Raw genomic sequence first — 17821 nt, 5'->3', positions numbered from 1 at the left:
TACCCAAACTTAAGGAGATGCAAGGCCATTGTTCACATTAGTGTTTGTCAGTCATTGTCATGATTTAATTTTATGAATATTGTAAGGTAAATTGTAAGGAATTTAATTTTATCAATAAATAATATCGTTATTAAGTATGATATCAAGTTTTATTCAACATACCTATAGTTTAACTAAGACTTAAAACTTTAAGTAAAGTTTATTAAGTTAATTTTAGGGAACGTTGTGGAGTGAAAGAAGATGTAGTGTCAAGGATTGAGAAAGGTATGTTGAGATGGTTTGGACATAGAGAGGGGATGAAGGAAAAGAGATAGACGAAACAAGTATACAAGATGAGTGTGGATGGGAGAGTTGGAAGGGGTCGACTTCAGCGAACGTACCTCAATCAGATTGAGGACGTTTTTAGCAAAAGCCAGCTTAGGAGTACCCTAATTAAGTTAATAACAATGTACCTACCTATAGTTTAAGTTTAAAAAATTTGGCTCTCGCCAGCACCGGTTTGGCTCAGTGGATAGAGCGTCGGCCTGCAGACTGAAGGGTCCCAGGTTCGATTCTGGTCAAGGGCATGTACCTGGGTTGCAGGCACATCCCCAGTAGGACATGTGCAGGAGGCAGCTGATCGATGTTTCGCTCTCATCGATGTTTCTAACGCTCTATCCCTCCCCCTTCCTCTCTGTAAAAAATCAATAAAATATATTAAAAAATATTTGGCTCTCAAAAGAAATTTCCATCGTTGTACTGTTGATATTTGGTTCTGTTGACTAACGAGTTTGCCGACCACTGCCCTAGGAGATGAGATAAATAACTTTGGGTTGCAAAAAGAAGTAATGCTATCTGATCAAGAAAGGATGGTGTAAACCCACCAATGATGCCAAAAGGGAAATCTGGAACAAAAACCAAGTATTAAAAACAGAAAATACAGTTGCAAATGGTAAGGGTTCCTTCTTTTTTATAGCCATGTAGTATTCTAGTATTCCATTGCAAAAATGTACCAAAGCTTTTTTTAAAAAAAGATTTTTATACTATATTAAAAAAATGAATAAAAAGGGATTAATCAAGATGCATCTCTGCAGTCCTTCCAAGAGTCTCTGTACCCAACAGCCATGCAGACTGGCTGTTGCCTTTTTCTTCTCTGCTCAGCTTGCAGCTTGTAGCCCATGCTCTCGTTCTTAAAATCAAACTGGTTCCGCCAAATCCAACACCCTGAATTTATCCAAATTGTAGAAACGTGCTTTTACCACCCATCCACCAAAATACCTCCCATTCAGATCAATGACAGCTTTAATTGCTGATTCAACCCTCTCAAATTCTAAAAATATTCATACTGCTTCATCATCAGGGACACCAGGAATTTCAAATATCACACATTTTCCAACTTTGCCATATTTTTCACGCTCTTCCTTGGTTTCAACTTCCAACTCTTCATCTACCTCTCTTGCACTAACCATGTTTCTTAGTAGGACTGCTTTAGTAGGACATTTAAGTATTTCAGTTAATGGATTTGAATCCGACTTCTTGGCTGCATCTTTCTCTGTGACTTCGCCCACAATGATCTTGCCTCCTTGCTTTCTCGTTTTCTCCACTGATAATGCCATGCTCAGCCCTTGCTCATTCTTACCAAGACCATGAACACACACTTGGCTTTCCCAAAAGCCATACTTCTGTATGATTTTATGTGCTACTGTGACACCCATGTTGGCGAGAAAGGAGCTGCCAGGGCCTGTTGGAGATCTGGGACTGTCCTGTTCCTCATAAATGGAGGTGTGTGTGAAGGAATGGCAGCTTTAGAAGACTGTGAGCAAGGTCTTGGATCCTCTTCATAAGGAAATTCTCGGGGTAACTCTTTGTCTTTCTCTACAGAAGTGGGTGGTGCGATGGCAGCTCCACCCATACTTCTTCTTCTCCTTTCTCACTCATAATCTTTATCTCCATTAGAATCTGGATCTGGTCACCTTGAAAACCCACTGACTTCATGTCTGTCTTTAGGTCTCTTTTCTCTCTCTTCTATTTCTTTTTGTCTTTCCAGCTCCCGCTGTCTCTGTCATTCTTCTCTTTGGTGCTTCACCACTTTCTCATAATCATTAGAAAACATAAGATCATATTTATCAGCTAAGGTAATCAAAACTTCTCCTGCAGAAAATCCATTGGTTACAGGATCCTTTAGGCCAGTTGCTACGTGAGGCGGGGTGTCCACAATCTGCCGGCTGTCTGAAGAGCCACCGCTCACTTTAGGTCGATTATCTAGGCAAGGACTGTACTTTGTTTTGTTCTCTGGCTCTTTGCTTGAGTGAGATCTGCCTTCTTCACCTGAAGTTGAGACTGCAGAAGTTTGAAGTTTTTGGACCAGCCTTCTGTTTTCGAGTCACTGGTCTCCACTCCCAGGTCATCATACAGTGACATCTTTTCAGTTTAATGCCGGCTTTCCAGGCCCACTGTCCCCACGGGCTGCAGCAGCGTGCAGGAAGGCCCAGACGCCCCTGTGAGGGAAGGCTGGGCACACTGGGCATAAGCCCCTGATGGCCTGGACCACAGGCAAAGTCCACGGGCGCCTACCACAGCTTTTTTATATACTCATCTGCTGATGGGCACTTGGGCTGTTTCCAAATCTTAGCTTTTGTAAATTGTGCTGCTATGAACATAGGGGTGAACATATGCTTTCTGATTGGTGTTTCTGGTTTCTTAGGATATATTACTGGAAGTGGGATCACTGGGTTAAATGACTGGAGAGTATTATGCTAAGCTAAATAAGCCAGTCAGAGAAAAACAAGTATTACATGATCTTACTCACATGTGGAATCTAATGAACAAAATAAACTAATGAACAAAATAGATCCAGACACATAGAAGCATGGAACAGACTGATGAATTTCAGAGGGAAAGCGAGGATGGGTCAGTGGGTGGGTGGGGAGTGATTGACCTGGGAACTTATATGCATATATGCATAGCCCATGGACATAGACAATAATGTGGTGAAGACCTGAAAGGGGCGGCTACAGGGTGAAGGGGGTCAATGGGATAAAAAAGGGGGGCAAGTGTAATACTTTCAACAATAAAGATAAATTATGAAAAGAAAACACAGTAGTAAACCTAAAATAACCCCAACACAACAGAAAATACTAAGGATTTACATTAAGTCAACCGAGCATAAGTATTAAGTGAGATGGTGAGCCTGTAATTTGTCTATTCCATAGATAACTTGTATTCTGAGAGTCCCTTTTTCATTAGTAAAATATGCCATCAACAATATTTAAAAACTTTTATTTATTGATGAGAGAGAGAGATTTGTTGTTTTACTTATTTATGCATTCCTTAGTTACTTCTTATATGTGCCCTGAACAGAGTTCAAACCTGAAACCTTGGCATATCGAGATGACACTCTAACCAACTGAGTTACCCAGCAAAGGCCTCTGCAATAAACATTTATTTAAGTTGGCATGATGTAAGAAACACTGTGCTGGGCACAGTGGAGATTCAACAGAAAAGGTCTTCACTGGGATCTGTATTGTAATAGCAAAGGCAAAGTTCCAACTCCTAAGGATATTGTCTTTGGAAGACAAATGGCAAAAAAAAAAGAAAAAGAAAAAGTTACCTACTCTCCCAATAGTAGCAGCATAAAGGTACTTATTATCAATCATACTCTATGTATCAAACATATTCTTTTTTAAAATATTAATTTTTTTATTTTTTGAATTTATTGGGGTGACATTGGTTAATAAAATTATATAGGTTTCAGGTGTACAATTCTACAATACATCATCTGTATGGTATATTGTATGGTGTGTTCATCACCCCAAGTCAAGTCTCTTTCCCTCACCATTAATTCCCCCTTTACTTTCTTCTATTTCTCCCCCCTCCCCTTCCCTTCTGGTAATCATCTTACTGTTGTTTGTGTCAATGAAGTTATTTTTTACTAGAGGCCCAGTGCACATGCACTGGAGGGATCCCTTGGCCTGGCCTGTGCCCTCTCCGAATCTGGGACCCCTTGGGGGATGTCAGAGAGTCAGTTTTGGCTCGATCCCAAGCCAGGCCGAGGGACCCCACTGGTGCATGAATCCATGCACTGAGCCTCTAGTATGCATATAAGATCTTTGGTTAATCTCTTCCTGCCCTCCCCCTTCCCTTCCTTTCCTCTGAGATTCATCAGTCTGTTTCATTTTTCCATGCCTGTGCATTGATTGCCTTCCCCCTGGTGGTCAATGTGTGTCATTGCTACCAGTCGCAAAGTCTAAAGGTTGACCGGTGGGCCAGTCGCTTAGGCTTTTTATATATATAGATTTGTCCCTTCACCTTTTATACCCAGCTCTCCAATCCCCTTCCTCTCTGACAGCTGTCAATATGTTCTCTAAGTCTGTTTCTATTTTGTTTTTGTTCATTAGATTCCAAATATAAGTGAAAGCTTATGGTATTTGTCTTTGTCTGACGGCTTACTTCTCTGGGTGACTTACTTTTCTTAGCTTACCATACTCTCCAGGTACCTCCATGTGGTCACAAAGGGTAAGATTTCCTTCTTTATTATGGCCAAGTATTATTTCATTGTGTAAATGTACCACAAATTTGTTTATTCACTCATCTACTGATGGGCACTTGGGATACTTCCAGATCTTAGCTATTGTAAATTGTGCTGCAATAAATATAGGAGTACATAGAGTGTTTCAGGTTTCTTCAGATATATTGCCAGAAGTGGAATCACTGCATCATAAGGCAGTTCCATTTTTAATTTTTTGAGGTAACTCCATACTGCTTTCCATAGTGGCTGCACCAATCTGCATTATCATCAACAGTGTGTGAGGTTCTCTTTTCTCTACATCCTCACCAACACTTGCTGTTTGTCGGTTTATTGATGATAGCCATTCTGACAGGTGTAAGGTGAAATCTTGTGATTTTATTTTTTAATTTATTTTTATTATTGTTTAAAGTATTACAAATAGTAGTACATATGTCTCCTTTTCCCCCCCATTTACCTCCCCTGGCCTCCCCAGCTTTCACCCCCCAGAACATGCCCTCATCCCCCTAGTGTCTGTGACCATTGGCTATGCTTATATGCATGCATACAAGTCCTTTGGTTAATTTGCATTTCTCTGATGATTAGTGATGTTAAGCATCTTTTCATATGTCTACTGGCCATCTGTATGTCCTCTTTGGAGAAGTGTTTATTCAAGTCCTTTGCACATTTTTAAATTAATTGTTTGCTTTTGATGTTGAAATTTATAAGTTCTTTATAAATTTTGGATATGAACACCTTATCAAATGTATCACCTCCCATTCAGTAAGTTGTGTTTTCATTTTGTTGATGGTTTCCTTTGCTGTGCAAAACCTTTTTAGTTTGACATAGTCCTCTTTGTTTATTTTTTTTCTCTTGTTTCCCTTGCCTGAGGAGATATATCAGAAAAAAAAATTGCTATGAAAAATGTTTGAAAATTTCCTGCCTGTTTTCTTCTAGAAGTTTTATGGTTTTGAGTCTAACATTTAAGTCTTTAATACATTTTGAGTTTACTCTTGTGTTTGGTGTAAGAAAGTGGTCTAGTTTCATTTTTTTGCAGCTATCTGTTCAGTTTTTCCAACACCATTTATTGAATAGACTATCTTTACTTAATTTTATGTTCTTGCTTTTTTGTCAAATATTAATTGACAAAGGTATGGGTTTATATCTGGGCTTTCTATTTTGTCCCATTGATCTATATACCTGTTTTTATGCCAGTACTGTGTTGTTTTGATTACTATGGCCTTGTAGTATAGTTTGATATCTCCTTTCTTAAGATTGCCTTGGTTATAATGTATTTTTGAATTTTATAGATGTAACTGGTTTAATGATCTTGATCAGTCTGATGTTGGTGGGCTTTAATTATGGAACCTTTGTTCTTTCTCATCATTGCTCCCAACTCTGCTACTTCTTATATCCCCTCCATGTTTAGTAACTAATTTCCTAAAACTATCTTGAACAGATACTACATCTTTCTGGTCATTGGTCACTTTCAGTTATTTAAAAAAAAGTCATCTAGTTTAAAAACTCCCATATTCAATCTCATTGAATTCAATGCTTTCCTTAGAGTGATATTAGGAGAGATCTTTCGACCATTTACAGGAAACCCAACCTCTTCCTCTACCCTTTTCAAGCAAAACTCTGTATAGGATTGGGAGATGGGAAATTAAGAGAGATGGTAAGGATTACCTTACATAAGTAGTATCCTGTAAGTTGCTGATGACTTTTAAGTTGTCCTCATTGATGGGATAACATATTTTTTAGGTTCTGTTACAGCCAAAATCAAATCCATAATTTTAGTGGTTTATAAAAATAACTTTTAAAATTAATCTTATAAAGTCTTCTGAGTTCTAGGTGACTCTTCAATTCATATGTCTTCATATGTTGGCCCAGCATTACAGGATGTTTCAATCAATATGGCATTTCCATGAATAAATGCTTCTAAAATCACTGCAGTGGGAAAATATAGGCTGTAGTATGAAACACTGACAAATACTTCAACATACAAGTGATACATGCTACTTCTGCCCACATTTCATTAGTCAATGCAGTTCATATCACATAGCCACATCACATAACTTCAATGGGTAGCCTACCACAGATATTTTGTTTGTTTGAGGTGGTGGTGGTGGGCAGTGTACAGTGCAATATCAGTGAGTCTCTTATTTGGTTGATAATATATCAAAGTCACACTCCAACCCTTCTCTGGGTGAAAGATTTCCTCAAATGTTGACTCCTGAGTAGCCTCACTATATCAGCTCCTCCTATACCAGATACTCTTTCATGTGGATTCAAGGGAACTGCTGAGGTCCTTATTAAGAACACATACTACAGTCCCTCCTTGCTTTGCTTTCACTAGCTGTACCGGTAAACTCCCAGCCTTCAGATATTTCTAGTAGAGAAGCTGGCAATAGTAGCTATATTTACATTTACCACAAATGCCAGAAGGTACATGTCAAGTTCTCCCAAATTTCCCTTGCTAACCTCCAGTACTTTTATTACAGTACCACAGACCGGTCTTAACAAGTATCATGACAAGGAGTGAAATACGTGTCTATTATTCCTTCAAGGGAAGGAGAGAGAAGAGCTGCTGTGATTTGCCATTAGGGTGCTTACTAAATGATGACTTACCTTCCCTCTCATTAGTCTTTTGCTTTTATAGACTTAGAGAGTGTCCTGCAGAGATATTTGAGGCTAACAGAGTCAGTTCAGCAGCTTCTTTTTAATAACCGAAAGAAATATCTGGCCCCAATTATTGATTGGGCCTTAGAGACCCTCTTGAAAATTGGAGAGTTTAACCATTCTTAGTTCTCAGCTTTGCCTGCAGATACTAATTCAAAGGCAAAAAGAATATCAATATTCTCTGATATCTGTGGTCTTTGTTTATATTTTGCTTGCATAACCCTTAAAAGAAAATTTGAAAAGTAGGTACTTTCCCACACATTTTATTTTAATTTTTTTAAAAATGTCTTTTTATTGATTTCAGAGAGGATGGAGAAGAGAGAGAAGGATAGAAGCATCAATGATGAGAGAGAACCATTGATTGGCTGCCTCCTCCACACCCCACACTGGGGATTGAGCCCACAACCCAGGCACGTGCCCTAACTTGGAATAAAACTATGACCTCCTGGTTCATAGGGCAATGCTCAACCACTGTGCCACACCAGCTGGGCTTTTCCGCACATTTTAAAGTTGCTATATAAAATTTACCCCAAGTTTACAAAGTTACAAAGGATTCCATTTCTTGCACATCATAAATGTTGATTTTAAAATTTTATCAAAAACATTTCAAACTTACACTAATTAGATAATGCACTCCTTATGCCCAGCACATATTCAACAATGTTTAACATAATTCCACACTTGTTTTATCTGTCCTTTTTTGGTTACTATTGTTGCTGAAGTATTTCAAATAAATCTTACAACCTCTGTTGTCACACATTGCTATCTCTAGTATGAGTTTCTAACATTATGAAGATTTTATAAGGGGACTGTAATATAATTCTCATAGCTTTCAAAACTAATAATGATTACTTGGTATCTATTTCATTTCTTTATTGCTGTGTGTGGTAGCCAGCCTCCAAGATTACCCCACATTACCTCCACCCTCTGGTATTCAAACTCTTGTATAATATCCTGCTACCCTGTACCTAAGTTCATCTGTATGACCAATAGCGTACAGCAGAAGTGACAATATGTCAATTCTGAGGTTAGGTTAAGAAAAAGACTGTGGCCTCCATATTGTGTACTCTTTCCCCCCTGAGTCACTCTCTCTGGGGAAAACAAACTGCTATGCTGTGAGCTGACCTATAGAGAGGCTCACATAATGAGGAACTAAAACCTCTGGCTAACAGTCAGAAAGGAGCAGGGGCCTTCCAACAATCATGTGAGTGAGTTTGGAAGCAGATTTTCCAACCCCAGCCAAGCTCTGAAATGACTGTAGCCCTGGCTAACAGCTTGACTCCAACCTCATGAGAGATCTTTAGCCAAAAACACTCAGCTAAGCTGCGCCAAGATTCCAGCATCTCAGAAACTGTGTAATGTAATAAATGTTTGCTGTTTCAGTTGCTAAGTCTTCAGGTAATCTATATATATAAAAGCCTAAGCGACCAGCTGATCAGCCAACCAGCCAGTAGCTATGATGTACACTTACCACCAGGAGGCAGAAGCTCAATGCAGGAGCAGAAACACAGGCATGGAAACATGGAACAGACTGATGAATCTCAGAGGGAAGGGGGGAGGGCAGGCAGAAAGAGATTAACCAAAGATCTTATATGCATATTAGGGTCCCTTGGCCTGGCCTGTGGGGATCGGGCCAAAACCAGCTCTCCGACATCCCCCCAGAGGTCCCAGATTGTGAGAGGGTATAGGCCAGGCCAAGGGACTCCAACAGTGTATGAATCCATGCACTGGGCCTCTAGCTTTTAAATAACAATAGAAAACCAATACACTATATAACGGTATCCCAAAACTTAGTGGCTTAAAACAAGAAGGCTTTGTTTATTTTTTAGTCTTCACCTGAGGATATGTTTTTATTGATTTTAGAGAGAGAGAGTGAGGAAGGGAGCAGGAGAGATGGGGAAAGATTCATGTGAGATAGAAACATCAATTTGTTGCCTTTTATACATACTCTGACCGGGGATCAAACCCACAACTTGGTTATGTGCACTGATCAGGAACCTAACCCGCAAATTTTCAGTGTAGGGGTTGACACTCTAACCAAGTGAGCCACATGGGTCAGGGCTGTTTGCTATTTTTGATTGTGGAGTGACTAGGCTGTTCTACTGATCTTGCCTAGACTTACTCATGTGGCTGCATTCAGCTGACAAGCTGTCAGGGGGCTTTACTTATTTGGAACATCTAGGATGGCTGGACCTTTCTTGTCACATAGACTTTAATCCTGGTCTTATTCAACAGCATGTCAATTTCAGGGCAGCTTTTTTAAGTGATTGAAGGCAGAATTTTTAAGGCCTTCTCTTTAGGATCAGGTTCTGGAATACATACAAAATCACTTTTTTTTTTTTTTCTTAAGAGAGAGTGGAAGGTAGGGGGAGAGACACCGAGAGAGAAACATCAATGTGAGGGAGACACATCGATTGGCTACCTTTCATACGTGCCCAGTCCCAGGGCTGGGTATGGATCCTGCAACCAAGGCAAGTGCCCCTGACCGGAATAGAACCCACACTCTTCAGTCAGGCGCTCTAACCACTGAGAAACCAGCCAGGGCACAACCTTGCTTTTTATCATGTTTTATTAGTCAAAATAATTAAAAAGCAGATCAAATTCAAGCAGTGGAGAAAAATATGCCACTTCTGGATGATAGGAGATGTAATATATTGTGGCCATGTTTTATAATCTACCCCAAGTCTCTTCTAGGTACTTATCCCTTGTTTAAAATTTACCCTTTCTCCAAAATTCAAATCTCATTATGACATTAGACTCAGGCTCAAAGTCCTAATTTCATTATCTAAATCTGATCTAGATGTAGTTTGAACTCATCAGATGTAGTTCATCTAGTACAGTGGTTCTCAACCTGTGGGTCGCGACCCCTTTGGAGGTCAAATGACCCTTTCACAGGGGTCGCCTAAATAAATCCTGCATATCAGATATTTACATTATGATTCATAACAGTAGTAAAATTGTAGTTATGAAGTAGCAATGAAAATAATTTTATGGTTGGGGGTCACCACAACATGAGGAACTATATTAAAGGGTCGCGGCATTAGGAAGGTTGAGAACCACTGATCTAGTACATTTCTGGAAGTGTGGATCTTCTTGATCCTGAGACCTATCAAATAGATATGTTATCTTCCTTCCCCAGATATACTCAGAGACTAGACAAGACAGGATAACTACAATAGATAATTCAATTTTAAGAAGGGAGGTCCAAAGATAAAATAGAAAAATCTTTATCTACTATTACCAATAAAAAACAGAGAGGACACAAATAAATATAATCTATATATATATAAAAGGCTAAGCGACCGTCCAACTGTCCGACCAGCTGACCAGTCGGTAGGTATGACATGCACTGGCCACCAGGGGGCAGACACTTAATGCAGGAGCTGCCAAGCTATGGTGATTTGGCAGTGGTAGTTCTCGAGTGATGCACCCTGGATCCAGAGAGAAGGGAGTCCAATTCCTTGCGGGGCTGCATGATTCCACATTCAGCCATGGGTTATGTTGTTGCTGGGACACTGTTGGCCTTGAATCTGGTTCACTGCACACTTGCATTTGTGTTCCACACCCTGTAGGACAGCAACTTTGCAGAGTGCCCTCTCCCACTCCGGGACCCATCAGGGGATGTTGGCCTGCCAGTTTCGGCCCAATCCCCACAGGCCAGGCCGAGGGACCCCACCTGCCAGAGGGACCTCTCTCATTCCACAGATGCCCTTCAAGCCCCAGCATCACCCCAGGTGTGGCTGGCTGGGGAAGGATCATGGGAGGTTGGCTCCAGGGTGTGTCCAGCCCATCTCACCCAGTCCCGCCCTGTTGGCCATCTTCTGATTAATTTCCTTTCAATGTGCATGAATCCATTCACTGGGTCACTAGTAATAAATAAAAGAGGAAGCATTACAACTGATACCACACAAATTCAAAGGGCATAAGAGACTACTATAAACCATTATACTCTAACGAATTGGACAACTTAAGAGAAATGTATAAATTTCTAGAAACATATACCCTGTCAAGACTAAATTATGAGAAAATAGAAAATTAGAACAGACCAATTACTAGTAAAGAGATTGATTCAGTAATAATACACCTCCCAGCAAACAAAAGTACAAGACCAGATGGCTTCACTGGTGAATTTTATCGAATATTTATACCAATTCTTCTTAAATTCTTCCCAAAAATAGAAGAGGAGGGAACAATTCTAAACTCATTTTACTTTTTAAAAATTTCTTTATTGATTAAGGTATTACATATGTGTGCTTATCCCTCCATTGCCCCCCATTCCCCCCCACTCATGCCCTCACCCGCCTGTTGTCTGTGTCCATTGGTTAGGCTTATATGCATGCATACAAGTCCTTTGGTTGATCTCTCCCCCTTATCCCCACCCTCCCCTACCTTCCCTCTGAGGTTTGACGGTCTGATCAATGCTTCTCTGTCTCTGGATCTGTTTTTGTTTGTTAGTTTATGTTGTTCATTATATTCCACAAATGAGTGAGATCATGTGATATTTATCTTTCCCTGACTGGCTTAGTTCACTTAGCATAATGCTCTCCAGTTCCATCCATGCTGTTGCAAATGGTAAGAATTCCTTCTTTTTAACCACAGCGTAGTATTCCATTGTGTAGATGTACCACAGCTTTTTTAATCCACTCATCTGCTGATGGGCACTTAGGCTGTTTCCAAATCTTAGCTATGGTGAATTGTGCTTCTATGAAAATAGGGGTGCATATATCCTTTCTGATTGGTGTTTCTTGTTTCTTGGAATATATTCCTAGAAGTGGGATCACTGAGTCAAATAGGAGTTTGGCCAGCATTATCCTTATACCAGGGCCAGATAATGATTCTGCAAGAAAAGAAAATTACAGGCCAGTATCCTGAATGAACACAGATGCAAATATATTCAAAAAAATAGTAGCAAAGTGAATTCAACAGTACATTAAAAGGATCATACACCATGACAAGTGTGACTTATTCCAGTGGTTCAAGGACAATTCAACATCTGCAAATCAATCAATATACTATTTAATTAAATGAAAGATAAACATAAAATGATTATCTCAATAGATGCAGCAAAAATGTTTGACAAAATTCAACATGTAGTCATAGCCAGTTTGGCTCAGTGGATAGAGTGTTGGCTTGTGAACCAAAGGGTCCAGGGTTCAATTCCAGTCAAAAGCATGTACCTCATTTGCAGGCTCCTCCCAGGCCCTGGTTGGAGCATATGCAGGAGGCAACCAATCGATGTGTTTCTCTCACATCAGTGTTTCTCTCTGTCTTTTTCTCTCTCTTCCACTCTCTCTAAAAATCAATGGAAAAACATCCTCTGGTGAGGATTTTTTTAAAAAAATCAACATACCTTCATAATAAGAAACTCAACAAAGTGGCTGTGGTGGGAATGTGCCTCAACATAATAAACACCATATATAACAAGCCCACAGCTAATATCATAGTCAATGGTGAAGAGCTGAAAGATTTTCCTCTAAGATCAGGAACAAGACAGGGATGCTCACTCTTGTCACTTTTATTCAACATACTACTGGAGATCCTAGACATAGCAACTAGGCAAGATAAAGAAATAAAAGGCATCCAAATTAGAAAGAAAGAAGTAAAATTGTCTCTATTTGCAGATGATATAATATTGTACATAGAAAACCATAAAGACTCCACCCCCAAAAGATTGGAATTAATAAATGAATTCATCATCATTCATTTCCTGTACTCTGTCATACATAGTTAGAAGAAGCCAATTGTCATGTTCAACATTCTGCAGAGACTCGTCCTTTGCCTGAGCTATCATTGTATATTTTCTATTTTTCATGTTTACTCAGGTGACATTTTGCTAATTATTCGCCTACTACACAACATGGATTCTATTTTTCCCAGATTCAAATAATAATTCTTCACTGCCTTTCCAGTCTTTCCTAGCTGTTTAATATTCCTCGAGTCTTTGCTAACAAATTCCGTAGTGTTTTTCTAGCCTATGCCTGCTTCCTGGTTCTACAGACAATGTCACACCTTTTAGTGTTTTACTACAAAATCACCATGCTTCTACATACAAATTTCTGTATAAGTTATCTATAACGAAGTAATAAACTACCTCAAAACTTAGTGGCTTAAAGTGAACAATAGGCCTTAACAGGAATGACCACATCTTGTTCCCTTATCCTCTATTTTGTGTTACCCATGAGAACTGCCCTTTAAAAATTTTCTACTGAATGCAGGTATCATTGTGCCATTAAACTCCAGGAAATACCAACCCCCAGATGTGCTCGCTGAATCCCACTGAATCCTTAATGTTGCTTAATTTAGCTTCTGTAATACACTTAGCTAAGCACAGCTTCCCTACCTTTGTTCTAACCAGGATGTGGTTTTTGCCTTTATAAGCTAACCCCTGAGTTCATTCGGGGCCTCGAGGTTTTGAGAGACATGGGTCCTCTCATGGTTGCCGACTTTTAAAATAAAGACTCCTAATTCGGCCCTTTGACTGTGGCATCTTCTGTCTGGCTTGCTGAATCCCAATCTAACAAAAGCAACAATCTTTTATGTAATTTGCATCACATTTAAGGTAAAGAACATTTCCTTTACCCTAAAAGATACTCTTGCTCCTCTTTCCAGTCAATGCCCATCTTTGGCCCCAAGATAACTACTGATCTTTAGTTTATCACAATAGTGTAGATATGTATTTCCCAACTTTTATGTAAATCTGATCCTATGATATATACTCTTGTGTCTGTAATCTTTCTCAGCATGATTTTGAGATACCATTTTTTATGTTCAAGAAACCCTATGAATACAAAGCAAACTACATCTAGATGCTATAAAATTGATGAAAATGTTATAGAAACAGCAAATCTTTAATTTTTAATTGTTGACACTATTACAGATGTCCCCCATATTCCCCCACATTTGCCCACCTCCACCTAGCCCCTGCCACCTCTCCCTGGCCTTCATACATAGGTTGTGGGTTTGATCCCTGGTTAGGGTACATACAGGAGGCAACTGATCAATGTTTCTCTCTCAAATCTCTCTCTCTCTCTCTCTCTCTCTCTCTCTCTCTCTCTCTCTCAAATCAAGAAACATATTCATGGGTGAGGATTAAAAAATTATTGTAAATTAAATGTATTTTGAGCTGAATGAACAAGAAATTTTAACGTATCAAAATCTACAAGATGTAGTCACAGCTGTTTTTAAAAGGAAATTAATAGGAGTGTGGGAAAGGTGAAATTAAGACTGGTAATAGTATCCACTTCTTTATTAATGTAACAAGAACACTGGTTAAAAATTGTCAAAAAAAAATCTTTTTCAGAACTGTGGAGATTAACCAAAGGCTTGCAGCAATCACTAGAGTGCTTAATTAAGGAAAATGGCTGAATTTCAGATTGGTGAGCTTTGTAGTGTTTTAACTTATTTTATCCACATCCTCCTCTCCTCAGCTCCATGATAATTTTGGAAATAAATGGTTCAAAATCATAGCGAAAATCAGCAGTCTAAAAGTCACTGGCATGGTCAGAATGAAGTTTAAGCTTTTGCAAAGACCTATTTTTCACAAATTGTCATTATTTGACTTGGCAGTTTCCTTGTAAACCCCAATACAAGGTTTATTTTTATTTGATTGGATACATAGTCAAGTGGCAACAACATTTACCCTGGGGGTATTTGTTTAAAACTAAAGGTAGCAATTGTTTAAAAACACAGCTGCCTCAGATTATGATAACAGTTGGGCAAACAACAAGCTGACCAAACCAAGTGATTGGAGGGGTAGAATTTTCAATCCCCCATCTGACCTCCAGGGAGCAGGGAGGGGCTGGAGGATGAATTTATTGCTAATGGCCAATGATTTAATCACTTGTGACTAAATAATGAAGCCTCACAAAACAAACAAACAAACAAACAAACAAACAAACAAACAAAACTTTAAAGGACAGATTTGGAGAGCTTCCAGCATGAAGGTGAGGAGATCTGAGGGAGAGTGGCACACTTGGAGAATATACCTTGTCCAATGTATGCACTCTTCATCTGGCTATTGAATCATATATTTTAATATTGTTTGTAAGAGCCTAGTTTAGGCTCCCAAAATGTAGATTAAATAACCTATTATTCAAGGTAAACTGCTTATAAAATGGAATTCTCTTTGGATGGGAACTAAATCTTAAAGCTGTATTTTGATGAATGATGTTTCAATTATTTAACAAATGAAAACTTTAATTCTCACTGAAATATATAGAATTTTTTAATTAAAAGCATTAACTAGAATGTTTTTAAAGTTAAATTACGTGCATTGTTTGGTATAAAATATTTTCAAGTTTCCCCATGTCTCTTTCAGTTTTTTCTAAGCACAAACCCAGTTAAAGGATTTATAAGTTGCAAAGTTGCATTTTGATGAATTATCAATGATGTTATAAATCTGATTTTCTCAATGTTTGTATTTCTTGTCAAAATTGTTTTTGAGGTATTAAAGAGAAAGAAAAAATAAATAAATAAATAAATAAATAAATAAATAAATAAAACAAAGAAAGAAAGAAAAGATGAACACAGGAAACTTTAAAAATCTTTGATTTCTTTCTGGAAATCTACAAGGCCACACACATGTGTAGGGCTGTGTGTATGTCCAGGGTTGTGTATGCTGAAAAAGACCTCTGTAGGCTAAGCTCTCATCTCTGCTAACCTTGAGGTTCTGCACAAGCAAAAAGGGAAGGCCAAAACAGGGTCAATTGCTTAATTGAGTATTGAAGACATGCTACAATACACACAGAGACCCTAAGCAAGAAGACTTACTGGTTTTAGACATTTAAGGATATCTCTATATAGTCTAATTATTATCTGACCAGTAAAGTAACAAAACAAAAATGCATCCTGACCGGTTTTGCTCAGTGGATAGAGCGTCGGCCTGTGGACTGAAGGGTCCTAGGTTCAATTCCGGTCAAGGACATGTACCTTGGATTTGCGTACATCCCCTGTAAGAGGTGTGCAGGAGGCAGCTGATCAATGTTTCTCTCTCATCGATGTTTCTAACTCTCTATCCCTCTCCCTTCCTCTCTGTAAAAAATCAATAAAATATATTTAAAAAACCAGAAAAACAAAACAAACAAAAAAAACCAAAAACCAAAAATGCATTTTCTGGAGCTGAAAATAAAATAATTGAAAGAATAACTTATTTTTGCATCCAATCTGCCAATCTCTCTTTAATTGGTGAGTTTATTCCATTTATATTTAAAGTGATTACTGATTATGAAGGATGTACTTCTGTCATTTTGCTATTTATTTTCTATATGTCATATAGTTTTGGTTCTCAGTTCCTCCAATAATGCTTTTTTTCATGTTTGGTTTTCTCTAGCATAGCATTTTGATCCTTTCTTCATTTCCTTTTCTGTATATTTTTCAGTTATTAATGGTTCCAAGTAGATTATAATTAGCATCCTAAATTTATAGCAATCTATTTTGAATTGATATGAAATTACCTTCAATATCATAATTAATTCTGCATCTAAACATCTCTTCTTCCTCTTTATGTTGGTAATGTCATAAATTACATCCTGTTACATCATTTGCCCATAAATGTGAGTTTTTAATTATTATTTCATGCATTTGTATTTTAAATCATACAGAAAACCAAAAAAATTGCAAATTTCAAATAAACAAACAAAAACCCCCACAATAATACTGACTTTCCAACAATAAAAGATAGTCTTTTTATACCAGTCATTAATATTTCTGAAATCAAGTAACAAAACAAAGTATCTAAAAACAAACACCAAAATTTATTAGAAATGAAAAGATAAACTGACAAAACTAGATGAGCATGGCATATTTTCATAAGTTTAGTCATTCATAGATTATATTAAATATCAATAAAGTTATAATTAAATATGATATAATATAAATATTGAAATTTTTACATTAATTTTATAAAAGGTAAGAAATATTTACAATTAAATATTTCATTTACAATAATATAAGATTATATATTCCTTATAAATAAATACAAAAAGAAATGTACAGAACTTACATGAAGGTTGCTCTAACACTTTATTGAGGGACATTAAGAAAGAACCAACCAAATGGAGAGATGTAAATTATTCCTGGTTAGAAATATAGGCTGTCAAATTTTTTCATATTAATTCATAATTTTATGGAAGTCCAATTAAAATATAAACTTTTTGGAAATAAAAAATGAAGTTCTTTTGGAAGAATATATACAGTAGATTAGATATGGACATATTTACAAAGAGAAGAATGAGTTAAGAATGTCCTTTTAGACTTTAAAATCCTATATAATAAAAGCCTAATATGCTAAGTGTCCAGTTGTCTATTCAACCAATCAAAGTATAATATGCTAATGATATGCTAAAGCCACTCAACCGCTCGCTATGATGTGCACTGACCACCAGGGGGCAGACAATTGACTGTTTGACCAGTCGCTATGACTTGCACTGACCACCAAGGGACAGATAGGTTAGCTTGCTGCTGGGGTCCGGCTGATTGGGACTGAGTGAGATAGGCTGGACACACCCTGGAGCCCTCCTGCTGTCCCTCCCTGGCTGGCCAACCTCCTACATCCCTCCCTGGCCCTGATCGTGCATTGGTGGGGTCCCTTGGCCTGGCCTCCGCTCTCTAGCAATCCAGGACTCCTCAAGGGATGTTGGAGAGCCGGTTTCAGCCCAATCC

At 38.2% G+C, this 17821-nt stretch overlaps 1 pseudogene; it reads right to left on the bottom strand.

The window, feature by feature from the left end:
• Window positions 1-1175: 1175 nt before the first annotated feature.
• LOC118653312 lies at window positions 1176-2413 on the bottom strand (annotated as a pseudogene).
• Between the last annotated feature and the right edge of the window lie 15408 nt (window positions 2414-17821).

Source organism: Myotis myotis, unplaced genomic scaffold, assembly GCF_014108235.1.
Source record: "Myotis myotis isolate mMyoMyo1 unplaced genomic scaffold, mMyoMyo1.p scaffold_m19_p_4, whole genome shotgun sequence".
Lineage (NCBI taxonomy): Eukaryota > Metazoa > Chordata > Mammalia > Chiroptera > Vespertilionidae > Myotis > Myotis myotis.
The sequence above is the reverse complement of the archived record's forward strand: the minus strand, read 5'-3'. Positions and strand labels throughout refer to the sequence as shown.